This window comes from Mastomys coucha, unplaced genomic scaffold, assembly GCF_008632895.1.
Source record: "Mastomys coucha isolate ucsf_1 unplaced genomic scaffold, UCSF_Mcou_1 pScaffold18, whole genome shotgun sequence".
Lineage (NCBI taxonomy): Eukaryota > Metazoa > Chordata > Mammalia > Rodentia > Muridae > Mastomys > Mastomys coucha.
Window position 1 is genome coordinate 20,119,347 of NW_022196900.1, and position 14,788 is coordinate 20,134,134.

A 14,788-nucleotide genomic window follows, 5' to 3' on the forward strand; every position below is an offset into this window, starting at 1 on the left:
CAGGCATGCACTCACATAAAATAAAAATGAAAATAATTTTTAAATAGTTGCAAGTTTCCTAGTCACCCACAAAAACCTTCCTGCAGTTTTTTCATTTCAAGAATCTCCTACTGCACGGGGCAGTGGTGGCATACACCTTTAATCCCAGAATTTGGGAGGCAGAGGCAAGCAGATTTCTGAGTTCAGCCTGGTCTCCTACTGCACAGCCAGGGAACTTGACCATCTCTGCTTTAATCCATCCAAGGTTAGGAAAATTCTTTCCAGGAATCCTGAGATGCTTCCAGCGATACAGTTCTGTGAACTCCTCGAATCTGCAGGGCAGGACCTGGTAATGTAGGGTGCTGCTTGCTTGCTTCTTCTTCTTCTTCTTCTTCTTCTTCTTCTTCTTCTTCTTCTTCTTCTTCTTCTTCTTCTTCTTCTTCTTCTTCTTTTTTGAGATATTTGCTTTTTTGTCAAGACAAGGTTTCTCTGTGTAGCCCTGGCTGTCCTGGAACTCACCTCCCAAGTGCTGGGATTAAAGGCACGCACCATCACTGCCTGGCTTGCTTTTTTTTATTTTAAGATTAATTTATTTATTTTATGCATATGAGCACACACTGTAGCTGTACTGATAGTTGTGAGCCTCCATCTGGTTGTTGGGACTTTTTAGGACCTCTGCTTGCTCCTTCAACCCGGTCAACGCCCCACCTCCCACTCCAGTCAGCCCTGCTCGCGCAGCTCCAAACATTTATTTATTATTATAAATGAGTACATTGTAGCTGTCTTCAGACACTCCAGAAGAGGGCATCAGTTCTCATTACAGGTGGCTTGTGAGCCACCATGTGGTTGCTGGGATTTGAACTCAGGACCTTTGGGAGAGCAGTTGGTGCTCTTACCTGCTGAGCCATCTTACCAGCTGCTTTCTGAATGCCAACTAAACACTTCTGCTCTGGGTGGTACTCTCGTCGTGGGCCCCAAGTACAGAAAGTGCCCCCTAAAGTTGACCATGGTCACTGCCCTGTCTAGATGACACAATACTTGGTGTCCACAGTGTGTTCCTTAAAGTCCTTCTTTCTCCATAGAAAGCATTCACAACCCATTCTGTTTGAGCCCCGCACAATAGGTTCTGCATCTGATCACTCCCCTCTGGATGCTCATCTGTGGGCACCCACACCTGAGCATAGTGCTCTGAGCTTCTCTTCACCTGTCCCGGAAACACCTATGCAGCCAGACTACACCCCCACCCCCTGCGTTCCTCTATCCTTATAACCTGTGCTGGTTTCATTCCTACTCAGTCCTAGAACAGGACTTTACTCATGCCTGTGAGAGTTCATCTGGCTTAGTTCCTTAATGTAATTTGTCATTCCAGATGGTGAAGATTTCTTCATAGGACACAATACATTCATTCTCTTATGAGGGCAAAGAATTGTATAAGATTTGCAGGGCCAGAGACTCTCTCTCTCTCTCTCTCTCTCTCTCTCTCTCTCTCTCTCTCTCTCTCTCTCTCTCTCTCCTAAAATTGTTTTGTACTTCCACCCAGCTAATATATCTATATTTAACCTCAATTTTATTGTAGGAGACTTGGTTTTGTGTCTTATTCAAGTTATTATTTCCTAAGCAAACATTTATCTAGTACCTGCTGTGTCTTGGCACTGTCCTAGATATTTGCAGAGCAGGCAGTGCTGTGGTGGTAAATATTTAACAACCCAGGGAGAAGGTCCTGGTTTATACTGTCTCCTGATTTCTATAAAGTACTACTTCCAACATGGAGTATTTCAAACTTCCAATATGATATCATTGAACATGGAGCTGGAAAGAGATATACGTGCACAATCAGCTCTTGTGATGGAGCATGCGTCATTGCAACACACCACTGATAATGTACAGATGATTCATGCATGATCTCTGCCCCAGCAATGCTTGTGGAGGTTATTATAGGTTAAGTGATGCAGTCCTAACAAACTCCTTTAAGGCAGTACCCAGGATCTGGCAAAAACAATGAGTGAAATGTTTACTGAGTATGCATGAGGATCTGAGCCTGGATCCCCACAGAAAAAGCTGGGCCTGGTGATGTGGATGCGCACCTATAGCCTTTGTGCTGGGAAGGTAGATAGATATATGTACCCCATGCTCTACTGGTCAGCCAGAGAGAGAAAGAGAGAGAGAGGAGAGAGAGAGGAGAGAGAGAGGAGAGAGAGAGAGGAGAGAGAGGAGAGAGAGGAGAGAGAGGAGAGAGAAAAGAGAGAGAAGAGAGTGAATAGAGTTAGGGGAGAGACCTGGCCTATAATTTGTCTATTTCTGCAAATGTTCCTCCACTGAACTTGACCCCCAAACTTGTCTGTTTCTAATCTTCTAGTACAATTCTCCCCAAAACTTCAAAGCTCTCAGTGAGAGATTTGGGCAGCTCATTGTGAAATTCTCTCTGTATCTTAGAATAAGTTTTATGCCCAACTTGAAGCCCAGGACTCAGAGTGTCTCTTTACACTACCTTTTTGATTGGTTTTGTTATTTTAAGATGGAGTCTCTCTCTCTCTCTCTCTCTCCCTCTCTCTCTCTCTCTCTCTCTCTCTCTCTCTCTCTCTCTCTCTCTCTCTCTCTCTCTCTCTCTCTCTCTCTCACACACACACACACACACACACACACACACACACACACACACACACACCCCACAGCTAGCTATCCTGGAACTAGCTGTGTAAACTAAGCTATTAGAAGATGGCCTGGAATTTACAGAGAACCTCCTGCATTCTGCAATGCTGGCTGTTGGTGTGGTTGGCTTCTTTATTCAGTCTTGAAGTTTGATTGTTTGTTCTTAACCAGTCTTGATCCTTCTCTTTTGGACACAAAGATCTTTGTACTTGATAAAAAAAAGATACAAGAAAATAAAGATAATCATCTTTTCACCATGTTACTGTGAAACAAAATCTCCCTAGATGTTAGGCCCCACCCCCCAACTAAGAGGTCACATCCTAACCTTCTAATGAGGAGATGTGAAAACATTATATCATATAACAAAGAAGAATTAAACTTGCAGATGAAATTAAGCCCGCTAAATAAAGGCCCTTACGTAAGACTATATACTGTATTGTTTTGTGTGTTGTTTTGTTTAACTCAAGAAGCCCAATGTAACCCCATGGGTCATTTAAACAAGGAAAAGAGGAAGAAGAAGACTTCTTACTTCAAAGATGGAGGAAAATATCCAAGAGACATGGAAAGCAGAGGGATACTGAGCTGGAAAAGGGCAAAACAGGACAGTCCTCGGGGCCTCCATGAGGAGAACGATTCAGCCCTGGACTGCAGCCCTGTGTGCCTCATCTCCAACTTCAAACCTCTAGACCTGTAAAGAAAAAAAAAATCATCAACTTCATGGCTGTGTTAGCCCTACCATGCTGTAATAGCCTGTTAGCAGCCCTCCTGTGGTATTCGAGGTCATCAGCAGAAACAAGGTATTTGGCCACCTCTTATTTTCACAGGGTGTTATTGAAATTCAGATGCCCTCCTCCGTGCAGAAAGGGCTATACATGTCAAGGCCTGCCTTCTGGCTGGGAGGAAGGTGTCACTCTGTCAGTTAGGCTCACACACACACACACACACACACACACACACACACACACACACACACACAGAGTAGATAAGTAGTCTTATCTACTTCCAGTTCAGGAGTTCTCAGTGGCTATGGCCACTCAAGTCTCTCTAGCTGTCTTCACTGAAGTGCAACATCCAAACGGAACCTCAAACTTAGCCATTCACCTTCCCCTGAAAGCTCAGAGTCTTGTCAGCTCCAGAGAGCACACGTTCCACTTTATTCTATCCCCAAATCCCACCACAAATTCTACCTAAAAACTTACATTTTCACAACAAAACTCACGCTCACTTTCTTTTTCCTCTGAGACAACTCCATTAGTCTTATAAACTTCATTTTTTTTTTAAATCACTTTCCCTAACTGCCGCCTCTTCAAGCCACCATGAGACCCTCAGTAAAATAAGGGAAGGACTTCATCGAAGACTCTAGGAGATTTTTTTCAGTGCAGGGCAGCGAGTTGATTGACACACCTTGCTCTTGTCTTCTCTCCTGCTATGTGGGCAGCCTACAGTTCTTTCTCATAACGATGTCCTGTTTCCTCCTCTTCCTACCTACATGCCCGTAATCCAGTCTCGTAGAGACCCCCACACTAGTGTAAACCCCTTGATATTTTCCAATCTGTGCTATGTTCATGAGTGCCTCCCCTTAATCTCAGGAACTGTGCTCACTCAGTTAATTACTCGCGATCTGGACTTTGGGCACACTCTGCGGATCACTTGTTAGTATGTACCCAATGCTGTGCAGTCTCAGCCACCTCCAGTGGCTGACGGGCATGCTGCTTTGCAGTTCACGGTGCAGTTGGGAGATTACAGGATAACCCTGGAAGTGGTACGGTGCTCAGAGAAAGGAATTGATCCTGTGCCATTAGAACTCAGATATGGGAAAGAGGTCACTCCTAGACATAAAGTAACTGATTAAGGGTGTGGCCATCGTTGTGGGCAGACGAGGCCTCCGTAGCTAAAAAGGGTGATAAGACACTCTATCGGTGGAGAAGAATGAAGTCCAGCGCAAGGTGGAGGACAAACAGATAAGACTCAGTGTGGGTGGGGCCAGGCCTTGGAAGGTTGTAAATTCAGCCAACAGGGCTTGGCCTTTTTTTTTCCTTTCTATTTCTTTAGAGGAACTCATTTTTATACTCTCATTCCTGCCCTCCCTTTCTTCCTCCCCCTTTAGCCATAATCCATGACAGTCTTGGAAGCTTGGTGAACACAGACAAAATTAATATACTTTTTAATATATCATAACCACCAAATGAAATGGAAGATGGTTTGCTGGTGTTTAGACCCTTAGTTAACGTAAACAGCTGCCATCTAAGGTCTGATAGCACTCAAAGAATTCTTTCCTAAAACTTACAAACTAAAAGAGAATGAGCAAAGACTTCTTTCCCCTGAAAGGCATTACCTACATAAGAAGACCAAAACAGGGTGGGAGAGATGGCTCAGCAGCTAAGAGCACTTGCTTCATTTGCAGAAAACTGGGGTGTGGGTCCCAGCATCCACATGGTGATTCACAACCCCAATTCCAGGGGATCTGGTGCCCTCATCTGTCCTCCACAGGCGCCAGGCACACAGGTTGTATACTTATATAGATACAGTCGGGACACTCCATGCACAATAAACAACTTTAGAAAAAAAGAAAATCAAAACTAGAAGTGAATGTAGTCCCCAGGCAATGGCCTTTTCTAAGTTTGCTTGCAGCTGGACAGAGTGGAGGAGGAGGGTGAGGCCCCAATCAAATGCCGCAAGAACTGTTGCTGAAGCAGAGGATAACCCTTCCAGTGAGCGACTCGCTGGCCCTTCCCCTCTTTAATCCTTTCTTGAGGATAACAGACAAGGAGCCCAAATCTCGCATGATAGGGGCCAACCTGTGTCTAGGCCTCAGAGAGAAGCCAAGTGAAACCCTTCTCTATTGAAGAAGAAGGTAAGAAGGTCAGGCTCATATAGAAGGAATTTGTAGGCTTACTCCTTTAGCAAAAAGCTGAACTGAACTTGATATGAAGCTTTCTTACAGTAAGCAAAGTACTTAGGACAACGTTGACCTAGAGGCAGACTCTGTGAGTTCAAATCCTGGCTTTACCTCTGTTGGCTGGAAGAACTGAACAACTTCTTTCATGTTTTCAGACTCAGCTACTCTATAAAAATAAAGGCTATTACTGGGCAGTGGTGCTTCATGTCTTTAATTCTAGCACGTGGGAGGCAGAGGCAGGTAGATCTCTGTGAGTTCAAAGTCAGCCTGGTCTACAGAGTGAATTCAGGACAGTCAGGGCTACACGGAGAAACCCTGTCTTGAAAAGCAGAAAAACAAAACAACAATACTCACAACAAAAGCAAAAGCTAAAGACAACCATAGAACCCATCTCACAAAATTATTATTCTGATGAAATGAAATAAAAGAAAAAGCAGTTTGCTCACAACTCATAGAGTAACTGCTCCATACAGAACAGGAAAAAAAAAGCCCAGGCCTTTCCTTCACTCTCTTCGAAAATACTTCCCAACCCTGATTTTTGCTTTCTAGATCCAATTAGTGAGTAGAGATATTGGAATGTCTGAGAGTTGATTGTGCCTCCTCTACCTTTGGTTTTGTTAAAAAGACAAGGTAAGGAGAAGGGACAAAGATCTTAGCTTCACAACCCCCACCCCCACCCTGATCCCATGCCTGTTTGCTTGGGATCTGAAGATCCTCAGTGCATAGGTATTTCACAACCCAAGCAGGCAGGAAACAGGTGTTAAGCGTGGACAGTTTAATTCAGACCCTGTCTTGTGCAATTGCCTTCTCTTGCACGTCTTGTGATGTTGAGAACCAACATAAAAATAGCCATGATAGAGGCCTGGAGAGATGGCTCAGTGGTTAAAAGCACATGCTACTCTTCCAGCATGTTTGGTTCCAGCATCCACGCTGGGCAGTTTACAATGGACTATCCTTCCAGTTCCAGGGGAGTTTACACTCTCTTTGAGTCTTCAAAGGCATTGAGAGTCATGTACACACATACATACACACACACACACACACATACACACACACATAATTAAAAATAATTAAAATAAAATCTCCAAGAAAAACAGTGTGATGGTTTGTATATGCTTGGCCCAGGGAGTGGCACTATTTGGAGGTGTGGCCTTGTTGGAGTAGGTGTGTCACTGTGGGTGTGGACTTTAAGACCCTCATCCTAGCTACCTGGAAGTCAATATTCTGCTAGCAGCCTTCAGATGAAGATGCAGAACTCTCAGTTCCTATGTCCCATGTCTGCTTGGATGCTGCCATGCTCCTGACTTAATGATACTGGACTGAACCTCTGAACCTGTAAGCCAGCCCCAATTAACTGTTGTCCTTATAAGACTTGCCTTGGTCATGGTGTCTCTTCACAGGAGTAAAACCCTAACTAAGACAAATGATTGTTATGGAACCAGTTACAGCCTGATTTATAAGGCTGTTTGCTGTGTCACCTTTGAGAGGGCACATAGGAAATTTTTATCTGGGTGGCTTTTAACTAAAGCCTTGGGCTATTATCTCCTGGACACAAAGAAGGCTGCGACCAGCAATACTCACTATGTGAGCAGCTCACAGTCAAATATTGTCAGAAAGAGGTAGGGTTTTTTTGTTTTGCTTTGTTTTGCTTTCCTCTGATAAGAGGTCAGTTATTATGACCTTCATCGTTCCTTCCACCCTACTTAACTTTTAAAAAACTCTTATTTTTATTGATAAGAAACTATTTCAAACAAGAAAATCTATAATGTAGACATTACATGTATCTTCTATATGAGGGCAATAGCCTTTCTCTGGTTGTATTTTATTTGATGCCTAGAGTAGCCTAGAGCTGCCAGAACCACAGACCAAGTAGCTTAAACAACAGGATTCACTGCCTGCCTGTTCTGGGAGCTGAAAGTCCAGAGTCCAAGTACCAGTGGATTGGTTTCTTCTCAGGCCTCTCTCTTGCTTGTGGCTGCCTCTGTCCTTCCTGAAGCTTCTTGTGGTCTTCTATCTGTGTTCTAATCTTTTCTTAGGAGGGTACCAGCTGTTGCTGGATGAGGTCCATGTTGATGACCTCACTTAGCCTTAATTACATGTTTGAATAAAGTGGGACAACACTTACCCCACAACACACACACACACACACACACACACAAGCACTGTACAGAGAGCAGGTTGTATTGATATATTATATGTATGTATGTATGGGGAGAGAGAATAAGAGAGGGACAGAGAGACAGAGACAGAGAGAGAGAACAACTAAAGAAAACAGGCCATGAATTTTTCTGAAACAGAGTGTGGGGGGCATTGCATGGGAGGGTTTGGAGAAAGGAAAGGGAAGGGGAAAATGATATAATAATATATAATCTCAAAAAAAATAATTTTAAAGGCATGTGGGCCAGCAACAACTGCTACTTTCTTCTCTGTCTCCTCCTCCTTCTTCCTTCCTCTATTTTACATGCATTGGCGTTTTGCCTGCACATATCTGTGTGAATGTGTCAGATCTTGGGGTAACAGACAGTTGTGAGCTGTGTGGTTGCTGGGAATTGAACCTGGGTCCTCTGGAAGACCAGTTCAGTGCCCTTAACGACTGAGCCATCTCTCCAGCCCCCATGATTCTTCTTAAGCATGTTCCGTATACCACACATTAACCAGCTACTCCATAATTATGCAGTATATGCTTTATGTTGGTTCTCCTCTTGTCTTTGTTTTCAAAGCACTATTTTATCCTTGATGTCTTTCCTTGGCTCTGGCAGCTTCCTTCTTTAGTCTCGATTGATTTGTTTCTATATCAAATTTATCTCTAGTGTCTGAATGCTGTGATTGGAATTTTCAGTACTGATTTGGTAAATGCCAAGTGACTCCATTTCTCTACCAGATAACTTGTCATATTTTTCAGTTCCAAACCTTTCACCTATGCACAGAATAGTGTTTACACATGCAGTGTACAGGGTATACTGGCTAGTATATGTTGAATCACAGTCTTTCCTTTACAACCCCACTGGTACAGCTCCTCTAGGCCTATTTTCAGAACATTAATGTGTCCGGCATTATATATAGTATATTACCATACATTCTTGTATGCTAGTTTTATATTGTTGGCAAAAACTACATTGTATAAATTAGGCTGGTCGTACGTCGAAGCAGGGCCTCTATGGTCCAGTAGAGACAGGATCTCTCCGTGTAGTCTGGAACTCACTAAGCAGATTGGCCTCAAACTCACGGATCCGCCTGCCTCTGAGTACTGGGATTCAAGTCGAGAACCATAAGGCCTGGCTTTGCTTTCAAATATTTTTTAACAGGATAAAAATGCCGATTGGTGGTAGAGCTTTGACATAAATGTTTTCATCTCCTCAAGCTTCCAGCACCATCTCTTTCTGTGAAGACCACATGGGTGGGTGGGTGGGTGGGATGGGAAGAATCTGTTAGGAATGGCCCATGATCTAAATTTCTTCAGGACAAATACAGCATCAGAGCAGCGGGAAAATCATAAGAAGGGAAGTTTCTAGGAAGTTTCTACAACATTTGAAAAAAGCTAGAAAAGGCCACTGATCCACTGATTTCTTTCTTTTTTTTTAAAGATTTATTTATTTATTACTTTATGTAAGTACACTGTTAGCTGTCTTCAGACACTCCAGAAGAGGGTGTCAGATCTTGTTACAAATAGTTGTGAGCCACCATGTGGTTGTTGGGATTTGAACTCTTAACCACTGAGCCATCTCTCCAGCCTAAGGCCCCTGATTTCTACATGATGCTAAATTCTGTTAGTATGGTGACCCCAGGATATACCCATGGTCTATGATGTGTTTTCTTCAAAGATAAGTCCCTGCTAGGTTATCTGATCCCAAGTAGTCAACCATAAACACATGTACATGTGAGCAACACTAAGCGGACTCAGTAGTGTGTGTGTGTGTGTGTGTATGTGTGTGTGTGTGTGTGTGTGTGTGTGTGTAGCTATAATTACAGAAGTCAATAACTCAAAGGGGAATGAGGAAACATGGAAGGAGTTGGGTATATGAAATTCTCCATTTTTAAATTTAAAAAATAATTAATTGGGCTGGAGAGATGGCTCAGCGGGTTAGAGCACTGACTCTTCTTCCGAAGGTCCTGAGTTCAATTCCCAGCAACCACATGGTGGCTCATAACCATCCATAATGAGATCTGATGCCCTCTTCTGGTGCGTCTGAAGATAGCTACAGTGTATTATGCCAGAGCGAGAGGGCCAGAACAAGTGCGGCCATAGAGAGTGGGGCCAGAGCGAGCAGAGGTCCTGAGTTCATCCCAGCAGCCACATGATGGCTCACAGCCATCTATACAGCTATAGTGTACTCATACACATAAAATAAATAAATAAATAAATAAATCTTTAAAAAAATAAAAAGTAATTAATTATTGAAGAAATTAATTCTTATATATTGACGATACATACATTAGCAATGCAGAGTACCTCACACCTTTAATCCTAGAACATGGGAGGCAGGGGATCTATGTGAGTTTGAAGCCAGTCTGATGTACAGAGTGAGATTTAGGACAGCCAGAGCTATGTAGTAATACCTGACACAGAAAACACAAATGAACAAAACACCAAACATAAGATACATACATTATATTGGATTTATGTATGTAAACATAAATACATGTTTACATGTATTATATGTAATGGTATGAATATATATTCACATGTGTGTATGATAGATAGATAGATGATAGATAGGTAGATGGATGGATAGATGATAGATAGATAGATAGATAGATAGATAGATAGATAGATAGATAGATTAACTGGGAGGCATTCCAGTGTGGCAAAGGCTTTGAAACCATAATGCATGTGTCATATCCCCACTCTACTCACAGTTGAGTAACCGTGGGCCAGGTATTCAATCTCTGTGTGCCTCAATTTCCTCCTCTGCAAAATGAGGGAATAATGGTACCCAGGTCATAGGATGCTATGAAGATGAAGTGAATGGCTACATGGAGGAGCTGTTGACACAGACAGAGTTTGCCTACTATGGAATTTGTTAAACTGATCATTTCTGGGGACCATCACAAGGCTACTTCTGTAATCAGAGAAGTTGCTACATATTAGGACTGACCCTGCTGCAATTAAAACCATATGATAGATTTAGACAACAAACTAGGATCAATTTCTCAGAAAAATTCCAATTTTACTAAAATATTAATAGATGATAAGAGGGTGGAATCCTCGGAGAGAGGAAGGGCTGGGGCCCTCTCAGGGGAGTGACTGGGGATTTGCCACTCAAAGGCCACTGCTAAAGCCGACAGATGTTCTTCTGTGGGGTGTGGCTGGCATCCTGTCTACTTCTACAGTAGCATGTGCATGAGCAGGTTTCACTGAGCGCCTCGGATATGCTGTCTTTGCTTGTCCGTAGGCCTTGTGAGCACCCGCCAGGCCGGGAGGCTGGTGTCCATTAGGAGAATTTTCCTGCAGTTCTGCTAGAGGAGAGTCTTCCTGATTGCCAACGCCCTGAACAACGAAGTTACAATGTCTGGAGTGAGCCCAGGCATCTGCATTCTTCAGGCCTCCTGTGTGATCATTATGTGCAGTCAGCATTCATAACCACTGCTTTATGGGTTATTTGATATGGTAAAGTATTAAAGTTTAATTTATTAGGAACAACACTCACTGTACCGGCGGTTGATGAAAAGATTTGATTATTCCACCGTTCTTCCTGTTGTGGCCCTTCCCTGGCAGGTACACTTTGCATTTGCATTTCTCCTAAAGAATAGTAATTGCTCAAGCTGTATTAAAAGAGTGGAAGACGCAGGGGAAGGGGTGGTCATCAAGTACTTGTTAGGCAAGCATAAGAACCCGAGTTCAAATCCCAGAACTCATGTAAAACCACATGCATAGTGCACTCCTCTGACAAGACAGGAGGGAATGGTTGGAAACTCATTCAAAGATCACTGGCCAAAACCATGATATTGTCCTCTGATTTCATACACACAAATACACCTGAACTAGAGAGATAGCTAAGTGGTTGAATGCTTGTTGCTCTTACAGAGGGCTAGCGTTCAATTCTCAGCACCCACATGGAGGTCCACAACTCTCCATAACTCCGATCGATGTTTTCCTCCAGCCTCGGAGGGCACTAGGCACACATGTGGTACACAATCATACAAGCAGGAATACTCATATACACACTCATATACATTTTTAAAAATTAAAATAAAAACTTGGGAAAAATATTTTTAAAAATATATTTCTAGCCGGGGGTGGTGGCGGCGCACGTCTTTAATCCCAGCACTTGGGAGGGAGAGGCAGGTGGATTTCTGAGTTCGAGGCCAGCCTGGTCTACAGAGTGAGTTCCAGGACAGCCAGGAGTACACAGAGAAACCCTGTCTTGAAAAACCAAAAAAAATTATTTATATATATACACATATACATGTGTATATACACATATATATGTATATATACATATCTATATTATATATAAAGAAAACATTTTTAATAGAGTAGAATTTCCACATTGTCCTGGAGGAAGCCAAAGAAGAATCTGGCTAGTCTGACTTCCCTGATCTCTGCTTCCTTGCTGGCATTCAGGGCACGGTAAATACAAGACTGAGTCAGCTAAGGCCAGTGCCAAGAAGTCACCTATGACTACAAAGAAACCAAGGCTACCCGAGGTCAAACACTTTGCTAGTATTTCCAGGCCTTCTGGATTCCCAAGCAGCCAGGTACCTTCCCTCAGCTTCCACCTAGAAGGCAACAATGTAATGACAAAGGAGTTACTCTGGGTCAGAAAGGTCCTGGGAAACTGCGTTGAGCTGAACTCTAGAGAGTACATTTGGGTCTTTCCCAACCAGAGCAGGCGTCGCCCAGTATTAGGTATGGGCAAAGAAAGCATCCTACCTTCTTTAGCCCGTCCTCTTTCAGAACCTAAATTCCTTCACAAATCCCTATTAACAATGTCTGGTGGGAGGGAAGCTGCTCAGGACTAGACTAATAGAGATAAGGCTGGAGTCCTTTGTTCCTGCTTCCATTGTGCCTTCCTGGTGTGGTTCCGGGAAGAGATCCATAGACGCTTTGTTACAGAGTTAGAAATGTACAAGTATTTCAAGACTTTGTAGAAATGTGTGAGAGCCGCTCTCCGAAAGAGCCAGCAAAAACAGGGGTGATTTGACGGAGAGCCTGAAGAAGTATTCATCTCGGTACAGAGATCTCTTGCACGAGCACCCATCTCAGACTTCGGGTTGTCACAGGGTTTCAGAGCCACTGCTAGGAAACCAAACACATGCCGACAAAGCCTGACACTGTAAACCCAGAGTTGACACAGAAAACAGGATAAGAACACGTGGGAAGTTCCGTTCCAGGGGAGCTGCCATGTGTAGGACTCTCTGTCCTGCAGCCTACACATCCTGAGATAAAAATGAGCCCAGGTTGGCCCCAGCCAGCTATGTGGGAAGGGCAGGCACTGCCCCTGACTTTGGCTTCAGCCATGTGCTTTGTCAGACTGGCCTCTGCTTCGCTTGCTCAACAATTCCTCTACTTTGATGTCATACAACTGTATGATGTCATGCCAACTGTAAGGTCTTCTGGGCTCCAAAGGTAGGTTTTTTATTAGAGACTAACACTTGAAGGGAGAAAATGATTCTGTAAAGTAGGGGCTGGGATTTCCCTCCTCTGGTCTTGGTCCCTTGTTCTAAAGGGTGGGGGAGTTTTAGATTTTTCTCTCTTCCCTCCTAAGGGCTCCTCATAACTCCCCCATCAGAGCAGCCATGGTTTGATGGTTCCTGTGACTGTCCAACAGGACTATGAGCTCAGTACCAGACCAGGCCACATCCTAGGTCCTTAGTTCAGGGACATGCACACATGTGCTTAAAAATACACCAGTCAGGGACTAGAGAGATGGCTCAGTGGTTAGGAGCACTGGTTGTTCTTCTAGAAGGTACAGGTTCAATTCTCAGCATCCACATGGCAGCTCACGACTGTCAGTAACTCCAGTTCTTAGGGATCCAACACCCTCACATAGACACACATACAGGCAAAACACCAAAGCACATAAAATTAAGAAAAATAAATTATATTAAAAAATATATCTATCAAATGAGAGTAGGAAAGAGAAAAGAGGAAAGAAGGGAGGAGAGGAGGGAGGGAAGGAAGAAAGATATCCCAGAAGGCTTTGGGAACTTATACACTTACATAATGGCTGTTGGGTGTCCTGTTTCTAAAACTAGGAGAGAAGGAAAAATATTCTTACCTGGCCCTTAGAAAAGTAACGAGGCAGGTATTGAATGGTGAAATAGGATTTCAATTGTCAACAGAAGGTTCTAGGGAACGCTTTGCTTACGCCCCAGGTTACATCTTCTTAGTAGAGGCAATGACAAGGAGGACCACAAGGATTTCTCCAGTGATGTCTGAGAAGCCTGAGGGCTGGCCAGGGCCAGAAGGTGAGAGTTGGTTAGAGGTTTGCTGTTTACACACTTTTTTTTAAGTAATGCTAGGAACTGAACCCAGGGTTTGGCCAAGCAAGGTGGGCACTTGACATTGAGCACAGGGTTCAGCTGGGAGAATAGGCGGGGAGCAGCAGCATAGCTGAGGGTTAAAATGTTCTCCCTATCTACAGCAAGTGTGGAGGAGATTCTACTTATGCCTGGAACACACAACCTTCAGAAGAGGGGAAGGACTAGGCAGAGTGGCATACACCTTGAATTCCAACACTCTGGAGGCAGAGGCAGGCAGATCTCTCTAAGTTTGAAGCCACCTGATCTACAAAGCGAGTTCGAGTTCCAGGACAGCCAGGGCTACACAGAAAGACCCTGTTTTTAAAAATAAAATAAGAAAGCGGGGGGAAGTGACCCTGCTGGTCTTGGAATCTCAAGTGCTCTGTGTCATGACAAATTCCTCTGAATACATCTATCTTCCTCCCAACCCCCAACTTTGTAGGAAGGAATGAATGCAGAGAGCTGTTTATCATTTCAGTTATTTTTACAATGAGCCAACTTCATTTCTGGTCAGGAGGTCACAGTGCTGGGCACAGTGGTGTGTGTTTGTAGGCCAAGCACTAGAAAGGCTAAGGCTAGAATTGCTTGGGTTAGAAGTTGAAGGCCATCCTGAGCAACTTAAAGGCTTTGTCTCTAAAAATAAAACAAGAGGATGGAGAGGTGGTTCAGCAGTTAAGAGCATTTGTTGCTTTTGCAGAGGACCCTGGTTAAATATCCAGCAGCTCACAACTGCCTGTAACTCCATTTCTAGGAGATCCAACATACTTTTCTGGCCCCTGGGGCACCAGGCACACA

General features: G+C 43.6%; 1 long non-coding RNA gene across 3 annotated transcripts; it reads right to left on the reverse strand.

The window, feature by feature from the left end:
• Positions 1–2,725: 2,725 nt before the first annotated feature.
• On the reverse strand, positions 2,726–12,984 carry LOC116096085. 3 transcript variants are annotated; one of them, XR_004120832.1, is made up of 4 exons: positions 12,402–12,984; positions 11,181–11,267; positions 3,158–3,316; positions 2,726–2,836 (listed from the first exon to the last, which is right to left on the reverse strand). It is a non-coding gene; the product is annotated as an uncharacterized LOC116096085 (long non-coding RNA). The 3 variants fall into 3 exon arrangements; XR_004120833.1 differs by having other exon boundaries at positions 11,176–11,267; XR_004120831.1 differs by lacking the exons at positions 11,181–11,267; positions 12,402–12,984 and adding an exon at positions 10,383–10,433.
• Positions 12,985–14,788: the final 1,804 nt, after the last annotated feature.